The 18,191-nt window shown below is 39.5% G+C and overlaps 1 long non-coding RNA gene across 2 annotated transcripts; it reads left to right on the top strand.

Moving 5' to 3' along the window:
* Nucleotides 1-1,724: 1,724 nt before the first annotated feature.
* Nucleotides 1,725-14,636, top strand: LOC125642698 (uncharacterized). 2 transcript variants are annotated; one of them, XR_007358481.2, is made up of 3 exons: nucleotides 1,725-1,840; nucleotides 7,795-7,900; nucleotides 13,489-14,636. It is a non-coding gene; the product is annotated as an uncharacterized LOC125642698 (long non-coding RNA). The 2 variants fall into 2 exon arrangements; XR_007358480.2 differs by having other exon boundaries at nucleotides 1,737-1,840; nucleotides 7,760-7,900.
* The last annotated feature ends 3,555 nt before the right edge of the window (nucleotides 14,637-18,191 follow it).

The following is an 18,191-nucleotide window of genomic DNA, read 5'->3' as shown; positions in this document are numbered from 1 at the left end:
ACTACATCATCATCAGGAAATTGTTGGGTGCAGGTAGTAGTGTGAATAATCCAAGAAATTGTTTTCCACAAAAGACATACATAATGTAGTATGTTGTGATTCAAAATCGACCAACATAACAGAAAAAATATATTTACTTTGCTACTAAATATATTATTAATTGACTACTTTGAAATTAAACTAAAGAGCTACAAAGGGGGCATAATTTTAGTAAGGCAATACAACACTTTAAGATTAAATTCAAAAGTATTGTGAGCCACCAAAAGTTTGTTTCTCTTTCACAAACTTCACTGTGGTATTGTTTCCTAAAGGGCAATATTGCCATCTTATGGTATTCTTGTTGAACTTACACTGATAAACAAAAAAGCTAAGTCTGATAAATATAGATCCAGTCTTATATGACGTTACAGACATTCTACAGTGAAGAAGATACCAACTTTTATGGAAACAATGTAGTGTTATTCTCCTCCAATATTAACCAAAGAGAGTTCAGACTACATGTTTCAAAGAAATCTGATGCATGATTCCTTGGTTCTTTTACTAGGTCTGACACCAATTAAGTGGGTGGCCTTAAATCAGCCATCTGTAAAATGGGTGTACTAATACTTACCTCATAGGGACATGGTAATATTTAATTAGAGCTAATAAAGTTATTTAAGAAATTTAAATGAAAAGCCCTATATTACAACCTTATTAATTGTGCTTCATGAGCACAACTAATGTAATTAATTCTTACTTTGAGAGATATAGGAGAATATCCCTGGACTGGTTAATACCAATTAATTCTTTCTGCCCCTTGAATCAGAAAATCTATCCTCTGTTTACCCCAAAATAGGACCAACCGAGTACTGAACTCACCCCAGGATGTACAGACAATAAGAAAATGAATCACTGTGCGATGACACTTTGTCTAAGGGCCCACAAGTCAGCTAAGGTTAGCAGTTCCACTCCCCCAAAATAGAAAAGAAAGATGGCTAAGTAAAACTATTGTTAATCGCCTGTCATATTTTACATATGGATAAAACCTCTCTCTCCATACTAACCTAACTAAACAGGAACCTCAAGAGATCCAGTTTACACGCTTTCACCTTATATTTTAAACTGTACAGTTATTGCTTTATTAAACAAATGTACCATAGATGATGTCTTTAGTTCCTTCAATTGTGGTTCCTCCCAGATCAGAAGCTACATATTTGTCAGTAGTATGAATCAGATAAACTGTCTCTTTATATGTGGACAATGTCTCTTGTTCTGTTGTAAGCCCTAAAGATTGTGAAATACTTATATCTAATCAAAGAATGTAAGGACTATGTCCACTAGATTTAGAAGACTATAAAGGAATTTTGTTCATTTTCTTTTGAAATGATTTTTGCACTACAAAAGTGGTGCAAGTCAAATGACACAAGAAGGCAAAAAAGAATACTGAAAGATATAAGCACCTAACCAGGCTATAACTTTGAATGATTATAAAAAATTGCTTAAAAGGCATGTGGGGAGAGGAGGGAAGGGGATTGAACTGACAGTCTAACCTAATACTGAAATTCTATCCTTGAAATGAATCAAATATAAGAAACCTCCAATAAAAGGACTGCAGAAATTTGTTATACATCAGTGCCCTCTACTGGATACTGACTGAAGCAACAGAGAAATTGAGACCCCTGAAATCTTAGGAGTACTTGTGGCACCTTAGAAACTAACAAATTTATTTGAGCATAAGCTTTCGTGAGCTACAGCTCACTTCATTGGATGCATTCAGTGGGAAATACAGTGGGGAGATTTATATACACAGAGAACATGAAACAATGGCTGTTACCATACACACTGTAAGGAGAGTGATCAGGTAAGGTGAGCTTTTACCAGCAAGGGAGTGTGTGTGTGTGGGGGACCTTTTGTAGTGATAATCAAGGTGGGCCATTTCCAGCAGATGACAAGACCATATGAAGAACAGTGGGGGGGGGGAACACCTACAAGATCTCTATCAAACGTTCTTACAACTAGAGTACCCACCTGCTGAAGTGAAGAAACAGATTGACAGAGCCAGAAGAGTACCCAGAATATTTCCCCCCTCCCCGCCCACTGCTCTGAGCATCAGGGCTGCAAGCTTTTGCCGGGCAGTGCAGCTGCAGAGCCGCAGCCTGACCCGGTGCTCGGTGGCGTGGTTGGGTCCAGCCGGTCCAGCTGCCTGTCCTGGTGCTCTGGGTGGCGCAGCTGTACCACCACCAGCGCTCCAGGCAGTGCAGTGAGGGGGCAGGGAGTGGGGGGGTTGGATAGAGAGCAGGGGAGTTCGGGGTAGTGGTCGGGGGCAGGGGTGTGGCTAGGGGTCCAGGTGGTCAGAGGGTGAGGAACAGGGGGGTTGAATGGGGGCAGGGTTCCCAGGGTGGAGGGCAGTCAGGAAGGGGGGGGGGTTGGATGGGGTGATGGGGGTCAGTCAGGGGCGAGGCATCTGGTGGCGGTCAGGGGACAGGGAGGGGTGGATGGGGCAGGAGTCCCGGGGGGGGCATCAGGGGGTGAGAAGCAGGGGGGTGCAAATAGAGGGCAGGGGCCAGGCCACGCCTGGCTGTTTGGGGAGGCACAGCCTCTCCTAACCGACCCTCCATACAATTTTGGAAACCCAATGTGGCCCTCAGGCCAAAAAGTTTGCCTGTCCCTGGTCTACACTCTTTCTAGTGAGACCTCAAGGAGCCATATATTGGATTTTTACTGGCTATGCATGCTCTCCTTTGTAAACTCAAGCAAAGCCATCTAAGAAATCTAAAACAATAAGTTTACACAATTGCTTTTGATGTTTTAAACTTGTCCCTTTCATACCAATCCATTCAAATAGCAGGGACCACACTCTTAAAAGTGCATTTAAGACAAGTGAATCCTTACTCATTGGAAAAATACTGGAAGTGTAATAAGTGTGTTAGAGATACTAAATAAGTGATGATCATAAGTAAATGTAATAAGAGAGAGTGTGGTGATTTTTATTGTTATATGGTATAACTGAGCTCAGCCCTAGTATGACATGACAATTGCTTGGAATCTGTATTTTTGTGGTAAGTATATGGCTAGAACATTGGCTGTGTCTACACTTGATTGATGAAGTGTTGATTGTAAACTTATGTGGTTCTGGGGGAATTAATAAACTATTAAGAGCACTAAGTGTCCTGATTTGAGAAATACTGTCAACAAAATGTTTATCCTAATTACGTTCAATTCTAATATTGACTACAAACACTTATCAAATTGGCAAACCTAGTTTATTAGATTGCAGCTTTAAAATATAACTTGCATCTCAGCAAATTCATAACATTGATTCCCACTCATGCTTACATAAGGAACATACTTGCCACGGAAACTTTAACCTTTGGCTTTTAACTCCCTCCCTTCAAATATGGCACACTGTGTTCAGTTCTGAGAAGCAAGAATCAGCTTCCACTTAAGATTTTACTTATCAGTACCCTTGTGCAATTGGAAGTAAACTTTATTTCTCATGCACATTCGCCCTTACTATAACAATTTGTTCTTCTGAAATGAGACACCAAAGGCAAACCCATACGTGGCAAATAATCCTGCTTTTCAAAATAATCCCCATTAATTCTCTTTCAGAAAAGGAAATATAGATACACTTAGCATGGGTGAAAGTTCACGTGGCTTGGATGCATTGTTTAAAACAAAATAAAACCAGAGGAAACTCAAATTCTTAAGGTATATTCTCCACTTTTTCTTTAAATCTGGAGCAGGAAGTTAGGCAATAAGGAATTTGGGAAGATCCTAGCTATAAACTCTAACTCTGTCTCTGAAAATCTCAGCTGTAAATATACTTCTGTATAGCAGATGTCCCTAATCGGGCTGTCAACTATTAAAAAACAAAACAAAAAACCACAATCACAATTAATCACAAGATTTAAAAAAATAGTCACAATTAATTGCAGTTTTAATCTCACTGTTAAAATAGAATACCAATTTAAATTTATTATAAATATTTTGGATAGTTGTCTACATTTTCAAATATATTGATTTCAGTTACAACACAGAATACAAAGTGTACATTGCTCACTTCATATTTTTATTACAAATATTTGCATTGTAAAAAGATAAACAAAAGAAAAAGTATTTTAAATTCACCTAATACAAGTACTGTAGTGCAATCTCTTTCTCATGAAAGTTGAACTCACAAATATGGAATTATATACAAAAAATAACTGCACTGAAAAATAAAACCATGTAAAACTTCAGAGCCTGCAAGTCCACTCAGTCCTACTTCTTGTTCAGCCAATCGCTCAGACAGACAAGTTTGCTTACATTTGCAGGAGATAATGCTGCCCGCTCCTTGTTTAAAATGCCACCTAAAATTGAGAACAGGTGTTGGCATGGCACTTTATAGCTGGTGTAGAAAGATATTTACATGCTCGATGTGCTGAAGATTCATATGTCCCTTCTTGCTTCAACCACCATTCCAGAGGACATGCGTCCATGCGGATGATGGGATCTGCTTGATAACAACCCAAACCTGACACATGTTCATTTTCATCATCTGAGTCAGATGCCACCAGCATAAGGTTGATTTTCTTTTTTGGTGGTTTGGGTTCTGTAGTTTCTACACTGGAGTGTTGCTCTTTTAAGACTTCTGAAAGCATGCTCCACACCTCATCCTTCTGAGCTTTTGGAAGCACTACACCTTCTTAAACCTTCGGTCAAGTGCTGTAGCTATCTTTATAAATCTCACATTGGTACCTTCTTTGCGTTTTGTCAAATCTGCAGTGAAAGTGTTCTTAAAACCAACAGCATGCGCTGGGTCATCATCCAAGACTGTTATAACATGAAATGTATGGCAGACTGCGGGTAAAACAGAGCAGTCTCCATTCAAGTCTCCCCCAAGGAGTTGAATCACAAATTTAATTAATGCATTTTTTTAAATGAGTGTCATCAGCATTTGAAAGCATGTCTTGTGGAATGGTGGCCGAAGCATGAACGGGCGTACGAATGTTTAGCATACCTGGCACACAAATATTGTGCAATGCCTGCTACAAAAGTTCCATGCGAATGCCTGTTCTCACTTTCAGGTGATGTAAATAAAAAGTGGGCAGTATTATCTCCTGTAAATGCAAACAAACTTGTTTGTCTTAGCGATTGGCTGAACAAGAAGTAGGACGAAGTGGACTTGTAGGCTCTGAAATTTTACCTTGTTTTGTTGCCGAGTGCATTTATGTAACAAAAAACTCCATCTGTAAGTTGCACTTTTGCAATAAAGAGACTGCACTATAGTATTTGTATGAGGTGGACAGAAAATTATAATTTGTTTATTTTATAGTGCAAATATTTGTAATTAAAAATATTATAAAGTGAGCACTTTACACTTTGTATTCTGTGTTGTAATTTAAAGCAATATATTTGAAAATGTAGAAAAACATCCAAAAATATTTAATAAATTTCAATTGGTATGCTATTGTTTAACAGTGTGATTAAAGCTGTGATTAATTGAGATTAAATTTTTTAATCACAATTCATTTTGAGTTAACTGTGATTAATTGACAGCCCTAATAATAATTCTACATTTGTAAGTTGCACTTTCACAAGAAAGAGATTGCACTACATTACTTGTATGTGGTGAATTGACAAATACTATTTCTTATGTTTATCATTTTTACAGCACAAATATTTGTAAACAAAAATATAAAATGAGCATTGTACACTTTGTATTCTGTGTTGTAATTGAAATCAACATGCTTGAAAATGTAGAAAGAAATCCAAAATATATATATAATAAATTTAAATTGGAATTCTATTATTGTTTAACATTGCTATTAATCACAATTTTTGATCTAGTATATTGGTTTTGCATTAATCAAATGCATTAACTGTGATTAATTGACAGTCCTAATACCTTGACTTGTTTTCTATCTCTCTCAGCTTCTATTATTTTACTAACTTCATGATTTACCTATGGAAGGCATTTGGGGATATGAATTGTGTCAAGACACAAGTTTGGGCCCTTATTTTATATGACGGTGCCACACATGCAAAACTCCTTTTGATGTCACTGGACTTCCATATGTGGGGCCACCTTGTGCCAAATCCACAAGTAAGGAAGAGAGAAGGAGTACAAGTAGGGATATCCTCCTTGCAGAGCTAAGCAGGAGCCAAGTGCAAAATGTTCCTGGAAGAAGTGAGTGAAAATTGGAATTTCCATCTTGTGAAAAATTGTAATATTTCAACATTGGTCTTCTTCCAGTTGAAATATCATATTTTTATTAAATGAAAGATCCCCCAAAATTTTGATGAGGAAATGGTAAAACGTGTTGTTTAGGAATTTTCAACTGAAGCAAATATTTCAATATTCCCAATTTGAACGGTTTCATTTTAGTTTGCTGAACTGATCCAAAACATTTCATTTTGAATCATTTCAGCATCAAACTTCATTTCCCTGTGTGGTTGCATGGCCTCCTGGGAGTTGTAAAGAGGGTACCTTATGACTCAATTCTCTTTGACTGGCTGTGCTACCTAGACAGACTACATCTCCCATGATGGACCATTTGCTCTGAGAGGACACTCAAAAGATATACAGTATTTTGTATCCCGCAGCTTGTTGCTCAGCCATTGGTATGGTCAAAAAATGCCCCCTGAAATTTGCATGTGGAGGTGCCCTCTATGTGTATAAGGGAAGCTTGAATGACTCTATAGCATTTTCTCCATGCCTATCACCCATCAAATGCTACAGAGGACTCTCTGTGGAGGTTATCACATGCAAAGCCCATGTCTATATTAACTTTTTTGCCTTTCTCTTTCCTCACGGTAACGTGAGAGGTATTGTAACTAGTGGGAGTCACTGATACTTCAGAAAAGCAGGGGCCAGCATTGCACAGTGGTAAAGGACCTCCACATGTATCCCTTGAAATATACCAGACTTTTCTGCAGAGAACGCAAAACAACTCACCTCCAACCCAAGGAGGATAAGTAGGAAATACTCATATTTTTGAGTAACAGGTCTTCTTCCAATTTTAACTGGGAGGGGATAATTTGACCAACAAACTGGAACACGACAATCACATACTTCTATCCCACCTGCTATAACAAACATAGCATAAAATAAATTAGATTGGGAAAGACATGCACTCCATATATTATGATCATCATTACTCAGTAGCACTGAAAGGCCCTGTTAGGAGTACTAGTGATAATGTAGGATTCAGGCCTGTATTTTCACCCAAGATAGAATTTTAGGTCTTGGTTTCCCGTTTGCTTCTTGATACACTTATAGGTCTTACTAATATATATAAACAAAGGACAAAGACGCTGCGTATGTTGTTCTGCCTAGCCAGATAGATTTGTTAGTATAATGGGAACAGATAAAAACAGTTAAAGTCTTACTGGGCACGTTGGGAGTATAATATACATGCGCACACTTTAAGACTGCCTGAACTCCTGTTTCAAGGCAAAGTCAAGCAACCAGTCAGGAGGGGCAAAAGGGGTTTGGGGGAAGTATAAAACACTAAAAGGCCAAATAAATGCCTGTCCCTGACCGTAGCACAACCTCCCTCCTCCCATGGGATTCAAAAGAGCTGGGATGAAGACCCCAGACTCATGACCCTCCAAAATGGAACAAGATCATAAATTGTAAGGGATGGGACCAAGAGCACGCATTTCAGGTACAGTTATGCTTGCTAAGGAGGGGGGAGAATGGGACACTGGGAAACAAGACTCTGCAGCATCAGAGTTATGGACCTGCTTGCTGGAAACTAACCTCAATAAACAATAAACATTGCTTGCACCTCAGACTTCTGGTCTTCTGCTTTCTGTCCGCATGACAAGAACCAGAGGAGACGGGGAAAACAAACAAACAAACAACCAAACAAAGGATGGGAGAGGGAAGAAAGGCACAACACGGTGAATGGACTGATCCAAGATCAGACAGCAGGTAAGTGCTAGGACCAGAACTCAGGTCTCATGAGTCCAAGATCAGTGCCCTAACCACTACATGATACTCACTTCCTGTGAAACAGAGCATCAATATATGCTATACTGAAAGGTTACCAGTCTCCATTTGGCATTTGTAGAGGTCAGCATAGTCATGGGCAAAAGCATTCAAAGCTATTCTCTGTGCCTCTCCTTTCAAATCTGATATCGGACTGCCTGTTGGCTCGATGAAAGCAAATAAACTTTTAAATAAAAAAATTAATTAAATTCTCCAGGAAAGAGATCAGCAGCAGATTTTCAGTTTTGTAACAGAAACTGATAAGATTTGGAAATGTCAATTTTTATGAGATTAATTTAACCTTTTTTGTTCTTTTATTTTTCAAACAGGGAGATTTATAACCAGCACAATAACTTTGTGGTATTGGATACTTTTATTCCCATTCATAACAGAAGGCAGTAGCTGAACAGGCATCAGTGTGAATCAGTGTCATGAGAAGAAAAGGAGTACTTGTGGCACCTTAGAAACTAACAAATTTATTTGAGCATAAGCTTTTGTGAGCTACAGCTCACTTCATCAGATGCATTCAGTGGGAAATACAGTGGGGAGATTTATATACACAGAGAACATGAAACAATGGGTGTTATCATACATACTGTAACGAGAGTGATCACTTAAGATGAGCTAATAAGAGCAGGAGAGCGGGGGGTGGGGAGAAAACCTTTTGTAGTGATAATCAAGGTGGGCCATTTCCAGCAGTTGACAAGAACGTATGAGGAATAGGGGGAGGGGGGAAATAAACATGGGGAAATAGTTTTACTTTGTGTAATGACCCATCCACTCCCAGTCTCTGTTCAAGCCTAAGTTAATTGTATCCAGTTTGCAAATTAATTCCAATTCAGCAGTCTCTCGTTGGAGTCTGTTTTTGAAGTTTTTTGTTGAAGAATTGTCACTTTTAGGTCTGTAATCGAGTGACCAGAGAGATTGAAGTGTTCTCCGACTGGTTTTTGAAGGTTATAATTCTTGACGTCTGATTTGTGTCCATTTATTCTTTTATGAAGAGATTGTCCAGTTTGACCAATGTACATGGCAGAAGGGCATTGCTGGCACATGATGGCATATATCACATTGGTGGATGTGCAGGTGAACGAGCCTCTGATAGTGTGGCTGATGTGATTAGGCCCTGTGATGGTGTGCCCTGAATAGATATGCGGACACAGTTGGCAACGGGCTTTGTTGCAAGGATAGGTTCCTGGGTTAGTGGTTCTGTTGTGTGGTGTGGGGTTGTTGGTGAGTATTTGCTTCAGGTTGTGGGCCTGTCTGTAAGCAAGGACTGGCCTGTCTCCCAAGATCTGTGAGAATGATGGGTCATTCTTCAGGATAGGTTGTAGGTCCTTGATAATGTGTTGGAGAGGTTTTAGTTGGGGGCTGAAGGTGATGGCTAGTGGCGTTCTGTTATTTTCTTTGTTGGGCCTGTCCTGTAGTAGGTCACTTCTGGGTACTCTTCTGGCTCTGTCAATCTGTTTCTTCACTTCAGCAGGTGGGTATTGTAGTTGTAAGAATGCTTGATAGAGATCTTGTAGGTGTGTGTGTCTGTCTGAGGGGTTAGAGCAAATACGGTTGCATCGTAGAGCTTGGCTGTAGACAATGGATCATGTGGTGTGATCTGAGTGAAAACTGGAGGCATGTAGGTAGGAATAACGGTCCGTAGGTTTCCGGTACAGGGTGGTGTCTATGTGACCATCGCTTATTAGCGCCATAGTGTCCAGGAAGTGGATCTCTTGTGTGGACCTGTCCAGGCTGAGGTTGATGGTGGGATGGAAATTGTTGAAATCATGGTTGAATTCCTCAAGGGCTTCTTTATCATGGGTCCAGATGATGAAGATGTCATCAATGTAGCACAAGTAGAGTAGAGGCATTAAGGGATGAGAGCTGAGGAAGCGTTGTTCTAAGTCAGCCATAAAAATGTTGGCATACTGTGGGGCCATGCGGGTACCCGTAGCAGTGCCGCTGATTTGAAGATATACATTGTCCCCAAATGTGAGATAGTTATGGGTGAGGACAAAGTCACAATGTGCAGCGACCAGGTTTACAGACTAGCACGGCTGCTACTCTGAAAAGTGTCATGAGAACAATTCTTTGAAACCTCCTTACAAATTTTCTATTTTATAACACATCAAATTAAGCAGTGTTGCAGCCATCTCAGGTACATGTAAATTTCCTGGTAATTTTTGTAAATTTCATGTAAATTTCAGGTATATGTAAAAACTGGTAGTGAACTGAAAGAAAAGGCTCAGAAAGGTACTTCCTGACATTCTCAGAAAGCTTCTTAAATCCACAGAGACAAACATCTATTCATACTTTATACTAAAACAGTGCATGCTATATACTGGTTAAAACTTATAGCTTCATGTCAAAATGCACAAGAACAAAGGAGAAACTCTTTGATAAAAATCTTGAGCATCAGCATAATCAAGTTTTTACCTTTACTTTATTGCTTATTTGTATGCTATCAGTTCCAAAGGATGCAGTGTCATCTATATGAGATAAAATGCATTTATTGCATACATTTAATTTGTTTTATGATATTTTTGCTGTATCTCATCGTATGTATAGATTATATGTATGTGTCACTTTCTGTATTTTCTGCATGTTCATCAAAATTCAATTTTTTTAAAAAAAATAAAGCAAACATGAAAAATATGGTTACGGTAAAATCCAAGAATAGGAAATGCTGACAGCTGGCACAGCAGGGAAGCAAGCTCGATGCATGCATCAAATCCAGAAATTCAAAAAATATAAATTGGGTAGGATAATAAAATCTTTATGGTCTGATAAAGGCATTGTACCTGAAACCACTGGTGCCACACAGTAACTGATTCCTCTCTCTCCTGATAACAAACAAAAAGCATAGAAGGAGATGATAAAAAAAAGAGTGTGGAATGTTTTATAAAATCCTTCGAAGCATTGGAACATTAAAAGGCTTGGTTACCTTGAAGGTCTGAAATGTTTCAAACTGTATCCATCAAAAAGTGCAACTATCTTCAGTAAGAAGACTAAAGTAGCCACTGTAGATAATGCAATACTTTTTATTGGATCAATAAATTACAATACCAGTTTTCATGGCAAAAGGCTCCTGTAATACTATATTTTCCTTCTGGAGAGTAAATATTTGCTGCATATAACTAAAAAGATTATATGACCCATGTATCACATTAGTGGTACTTGAATAAACATTTTTCAAAGCAAAATATAACAATTTCTTACAGCAGTCAGCAGTATAAAATATGCATAGTAGCATATACTTCAGACATGAGCTAGCTCAGTCCTCTGTTGTCACAAGTCAACTTTTGAAAACATAGGCCTCTATCTTTTAGCTAGCACAAAAGCTCCAAAAATTCCATAAAAGAAATTCTTATTGAAAAGAGTGCATGCTTCGTATGTCTTCATATTGTCTATATTTGGGTAACTGATTTTCATATACAATGCATACTACCTCTTTCTGCAATTCCACTAGATTACAAATTAGACTGTTCAAGTTCTTCTGTTGTAGAACCATTCTAGATTAATCTCACAAGCTGTCTTTAAGGGATATTATATAGAATATATTTTGGATGAAAACTATAACTGTGTAAATTGATATTTCTGCCTGTTGGGTTTCTTCACGTGGTATATTAATTTCAAAATTTGTTATGACTGTTAGCTATCAATAAATCTAAATATTCAATATTAACTTGACTTTTCCATAAAGTGAAACTCAAACTTAAGTCAGTGAGCAGACTTTTTAAAAAAATCATTTTGCTTTTTGCAAGCCTTCCATAACTATAATGTCATCTTCGTATCTAATATAATGAATTATACAGGCATAAAATATATTTGCAAATTCTTGAAATACTACTTGTTCTTCCAAACAGCCTCCCTTAAGGTTACCATAGTTGGGCACAAATAGTTTCTGTCACATGACATGCTAGTGTATTAACCTTCAACTGATGGACAGTACTATATTATTTGTCAAAGGTAGGACTGGTCAGAAAATAAAATTCTGTTTCAAGAAAAAATTTCAGTTTTCAACATTTGGTTTCATTCCCTGCGGGGACAAAACTGAGACTTTCACAAATATTCATTAAAACCAGGAGAGAGAGAGAGAGAGAGAGAGTCACACACCCCCTAAAATATTTCCATCTCTGGTCTTAAATCTATCACTGTAAACTAACTACATTCGTCTAAAATATTCATTTGGTTAGGGCAGTCACCTGGGATGTGGGAGAGCAGGTTCAGGTCCCTGCTTTGCCTAACTAGGTGGGTGCCCTAACCATTGGCTATTTGGGTTAAGGGGTGAGGAATTCTCTCTCATTTTGACCAGAAATTCCATCCCGCCATTAGAAACCTCCCCAACAGAAGTCTCATTAAACCAATACATGTCTGAAAAGTTCCAGTTGCAATCAACCAGCATTTTCCATTGGAAAAAAAAAAAAGGATTTGTCAAATTTTTTTTCCAGCTCTGGTCTTAAATCTATCACTGTAAACTAACTACATTCGTCTAACACCAAACAGTGCAAGTACTGGGACAAAGGAGATGGTGATCTTATATAGTGGTGAATAGCGGTGAAATGTATACAGCCTCAAAACACCACACCTGGGATTAATGGAAAATCCAGGGACACATAATGAGGCATGGTAGGACAAGAACCTTGGAACAGTCCCACTGTACAGCATGATCCTATGGGGAAAGGCCCACAAACATGTTGCAAATTTCAGTGGTGAGTAATTATAGTCATGCCAGGACTAGTTACCCATCCACAGCTTTAAAGACCTTCTGTCACAAGGGGCAAGGATGGTTAAATCCTATTAGAAAGTGAGCTGGCAATGAACTATTGCTGTGGGTGGGAAGGGCTCAGAGGCAGATGAAGGAGTTCTGGAGAGCCCAAGAACTTAGATCAGCATTTCCTTTGGCTCTCTGGCTTGGGATGACATTGGCTACAGCCTGTAGGATCAATTATGGAAGAACTTTTAAAAACATATAAAAATGTCACAATATTGAGGCATTTTCAATATAATATTTCATTCTGGCGCTTTTGATCCATCAAGATATTCTGCATTCTGAAGTGCTTTGGATACTGACTATGTATTTTAAATCATAGGTGTGCAGCCTTAGCACCCATTTTTAAAAGGAAATGTGTCAAATCAAGAATTAGTTGTAGAGGTGCACAAAGGATTTACACTAAGTCACAGACTCACTCAGTTACATACAGTGAAACTGGTCTTTAGAGACAGAACAAGGGATCAAGAAAACTCAGGTAGCTTAACAGAAGTGATTGTTCTAATAAATGTGGAGTAGAATTGTACATGATAAGTTTTGGAACACTTTGGGATGATCCGTCAAGACAGAGGTTTCTGACAAGGGTGATTCCTTGTATTACATTTACTATAGTAATATAGGATCCAAGCTGGCTAAGGGCCCTTCATGTCTGGCAACTCTGCCATCTCTATCTCACAACATTTAAAAACACTTTGATGTTTGAATTTTTTTTAATAAAACTTTAACAACATTAACTATGATATTAAACCCATAACCTCATTCTGCATTCCAGGTTGCATTTCATGCCAACACTGACGGAGGATATTCACACAGCTGTACAATATGTGAACCCTCTCAAGAAACTTACATTCTCTCTTCCAAGGGCGATGGCTTGCTACAGAAACATGACTGCTGTGAAGAATGGTGGGATATTCCTGTTGGGGGCAGGAATTCAACCTTCCAAATGAACTTGTAGGGGATTCTAATTATTACAAAGAAGTTTTCTAGTAGCTTTGGGTATAATATGATCTTTCAAAGTCTATATGTAACCGCAAACTATGTCTGAAACACCTATTTTGCTTGCTTCCCCCACCCCCAGCATTTCTTATGGTCTTGAACAAGGAAAATTCAAACAACTGCTGGAGTCATTTAATTATTTATTACATATAAAATACAATATGTATTAATGACCTTTTCTGTTGGAAAACATGCTATAGGAAAATTTAACTACCTGCACTAAAATCTAAACCCAGAATTATATAGGTTAAGACTATAGAGAGGTATGTGATACTGACATACTGAGAGATCACTTAAAAATGGTATATTCCCTCTCCATTATTGAGTTTAGTATGAACAGGTGAATAAAAGATCCAGGGGGGAAGCCAAAAGAGATACAATTAATATATGCTATATTATCTTTAAAAAAAAAAAAAAAGGTGGTCAGACATTTTGGTGATATGCCTGATGTAGATCTATTTTAAGCAAGGACATGAAATAATCAACAAATCTTGAATTTACAGTAGCCTTGTCAACATGTGAAGTATGTAGCGAATATAAAATATAGTAGGATAGTAAGCAATATGTAACAGAAGCATATGTGTGGTGTGTGAACAACTTGCGATCTGTTTGGAAACTGGTTCCCAGAAACTAATGAACCAATCACAATTGATGTAGAATAGAGGGCACATGTGGAGTTTGTTTCAGAATGTGTATTTAAGCTGATTAGTTATTTAGTACTTTGGATCTGTTATGTACCCAGGGGTGCTGAGAGCCATTGAACCAAACTGTAAACCCTGTATATAATGGAAACCACTTCAAGCCAGTGGATGTGGAAGCACCCCCAGCACTCCTAGTTCCAGCACTTATGTATGTACCCTGCATATGTCTGATCAACTAACTTAGCTTTGCTATATGCCTAATAAAGATATCTGAGTGACGAAATGTGGAGTCAAACTGAGTTATTGGAAAACGGGATGGAAAAGGTCTCAGAGGGAATCCCAACACCTGAGAGATACAGAAGAATTACTGGTTGAAATTCTGACCTTACTGACATTGTAATGAAGAAAAACATACTCCTTTACAATTCAAACAACCAACAAACTACAAAATAGTCACCATGACTCCCTATACTGAGCAAGAGAACAGAAACCAAGAGTGCCTGCATTTCATTTCCAGCTCTGCCACTAAGTTTGGACCTGTTCCTGTAAAGACTTATGCATGTCATTAATTCAATGACGCTACTTATGTGATGTTTTACAGTAGCAGCTGTGTTAGTCTGTATTCGCAAAAGAAAAGGAGTACTTGTGGCACTTTAGAGACTAACACATTTATTTGAGCATAAGCGTTCATTAGCTACAGTTCACTTCATTGGATGCATTCAGTGGGAAATACAGTGGGGAGATTTATATACACAGAGAACATGAAACAATGGGTGTTACCATACACACTGTAACGAGAGCAATCACTTAAGGTGAGCTAGTACCAGCAGGAGCGTGGGGGGGAAAAAACCTTTTGTAGTGATAATCAAGGTGGGCCATTTCCAGCAGTTGACAAGAACGTATGAGGAATAGGGGGAGGGGGGAAATAAACATGGGGAAATAGTTTTACTTTGTGTAATGACCCATCCACTCCCAGTCTCTATTCAAGCCTAAGTTAATTGTATCCAGTTTGCAAATTAATTCCAATTCAGCAGTCTCTCGTTGGAGTCTGTTTTTGAAGTTTTTTGTTGAAGAATTGTCACTTTTAGGTCTGTAATCGAGTGACCAGAGAGATTGAAGTGTTCTCCGACTGGTTTTTGAAGGTTATAATTCTTGACGTCTGATTTGTGTCCATTTATTCTTTTACGTAGAGATTGTCCAGTTTGACCAATGTACATGGCAGAAGGGCATTGCTGGCACATGATGGCATATATCACATTGGTAGATGTGCAGGTGAACGAGCCTCTGATAGCGTGGCTGATGTGATTAGGCCCTATGATGGTGTCCCCTGAATAGATATGTGGACACAGTTGGCAACGGGCTTTGTTGCAAGGATAGGTTCCTGGGTTAGTGGTTCTGTTGTGTGGTGTGTGGTTGCTGGTGAGTATTTGCTTCAGGTTGTGGGGCTGTCTGTAAGCAAGGACTGGCCTGTCTCCCAAGATCTGTGAGAGTGATGGTTTGTCCCTCAGGATAGGTTGTAGGTCCTTAATGATGCGTTGGAGAGGTTTTAGTTGGGGGCTGAAGGTGATGGCTAGTGGCGTTCTGTTATTTTCTTTGTTGGGCCTGTCCTGTAGTAGGTCACTTCTGGGTACTCTTCTGGTTCTGTCATTCTGTTTCTTCACTTCAGCAGGTGGGTATTGTAGTTGTAAGAATGCTTGATAGAGATCTTTCAGAGGAACAGCCGTGTTAGTCTGTATTCGCAAAAAGAAAAGGAGTACTTGTGGCACCTTAGAGACTAACCAATTTATTTGAGCATGAGCTTTCGTGAGCCACAGCTCACTTCATCAGATGTGTACCGTGGAAACTGCAGCAGACTTTATATACACACAGAGAATATGAAACAATACCTCCTCCCACCCCACTGTCCTGCTGGTAATAGCTTATCTAAAGTGATCAGCAGGTGGGCCATTTCCAACACAAATCCAGGTTTTCTCACCCTCCACCCCCCCACACAAATTCACTCTCCTGCTGGTGCTAGCCCATCCAAAGTGACAACTCTTTACATAATCAAGTCGGGCTATTTCCTGCATAGATCCAGGTTCTCTCACTTCCCCCCCACCCCCATACACACACAAACTCACTCTCCTGCTGGTCTAAACTGACCACTCTCCAAGTTTAAATCCAAGTTAAACCAGAATATCTGGGGGGGGGGGTAGGAAAAAACAAGAGGAAACAGGCTACCTTGCATAATGACTTAGCCACTCCCAGTCTCTATTTAAGCCTAAATTAATAGTATCCAATTTGCAAATGAATTCCAATTCAGCAGTTTCTCGCTGGAGTCTGGATTTGAAGTTTTTTTGTTTTAAGATAGCGACCTTCATGTCTGTGATTGCGTGACCAGAGAGATTGAAGTGTTCTCCGACTGGTTTATGAATGTTATAATTCTTGACATCTGATTTGTGTCCATTTATTCTTTTACGTAGAGACTGTCCAGTTTGACCAATGTACATGGCAGAGGGGCATTGCTGGCACATGATGGCATATATCACATTGGTGGATGTGCAGGTGAACGAGCCTCTGATAGTGTGGCTGATGTTATTAGGCCCTGTGATGGTGTCCCCTGAATAGATATGTGGGCACAATTGGCAACGGGCTTTGTTGCAAGGATAAGTTCCTGGGTTAGTGGTTCTGTTGTGTGGTATGTGGTTGTTGGTGAGTATTTGCTTCAGGTTGCGGGGCTGTCTGTAGGCAAGGACTGGCCTGTCTCCCAAGACTTGTGAGAGTGTTGGGTCATCCTTTAGGATAGGTTGTAGATCCTTAATAATGCGTTGGAGGGGTTTTAGTTGGGGGCTGAAGGTGACGGCTAGTGGCGTTCTGTTATTTTCTTTGTTAGGCCTGTCCTGTAGTAGGTAACTTCTGGGAACTCTTCTGGCTCTATCAATCTGTTTCTTTACTTCTGCAGGTGGGTATTGTAGTTGTAAGAAAGCTTGACAGAGATCTTGTAGGTGTTTGTCTCTGTCTGAGGGGTTGGAGCAAATGCGGTTGTATCGCAGAGCTTGGCTGTAGACGATGGATCGTGTGGTGTGGTCAGGGTGAAAGCTGGAGGCATGCAGGTAGGAATGGCTACTGACCGCTATTCCTACCTGCATGCCTCCAGCTTTCACCCTGACCACACCACACGATCCATCGTCTACAGCCAAGCTCTGCGATACAACCGCATTTGCTCCAACCCCTCAGACAGAGACAAACACCTACAAGATCTCTGTCAAGCTTTCTTACAACTACAATACCCACCTGCAGAAGTAAAGAAACAGATTGATAGAGCCAGAAGAGTTCCCAGAAGTTACCTACTACAGGACAGGCCTAACAAAGAAAATAACAGAACGCCACTAGCGGTCACCTTCAGCCCCCAACTAAAACCCCTCCAACGCATTATTAAGGATCTACAACCTATCCTAAAGGATGACCCAACACTCTCACAAGTCTTGGGAGACAGGCCAGTCCTTGCCTACAGACAGCCCCGCAACCTGAAGCAAATACTCACCAACAACCACATACCACACAACAGAACCACTAACCCAGGAACTTATCCTTGCAACAAAGCCTGTTGCCAATTGTGCCCACATATCTATTCAGGGGACACCATCACAGGGCCTAATAACATCAGCCACGCTATCAGAGGCTCGTTCACCTGCACATCCACCAATGTGATATATGCCATCATGTGCCAGCAATGCCCCTCTGCCATGTACATTGGTCAAACTGGACAGTCTCTACGTAAAAGAATAAATGGACACAAATCAGATGTCAAGAATTATAACATTCATAAACCAGTCGGAGAACACTTCAATCTCTCTGG

The sequence above is a fragment of the Caretta caretta genome, chromosome 9 (genome assembly GCF_965140235.1).
Source record: "Caretta caretta isolate rCarCar2 chromosome 9, rCarCar1.hap1, whole genome shotgun sequence".
Taxonomy (NCBI): Eukaryota; Metazoa; Chordata; order Testudines; family Cheloniidae; genus Caretta; species Caretta caretta.
The sequence above is the reverse complement of the archived record's forward strand: the minus strand, read 5'-3'. Positions and strand labels throughout refer to the sequence as shown.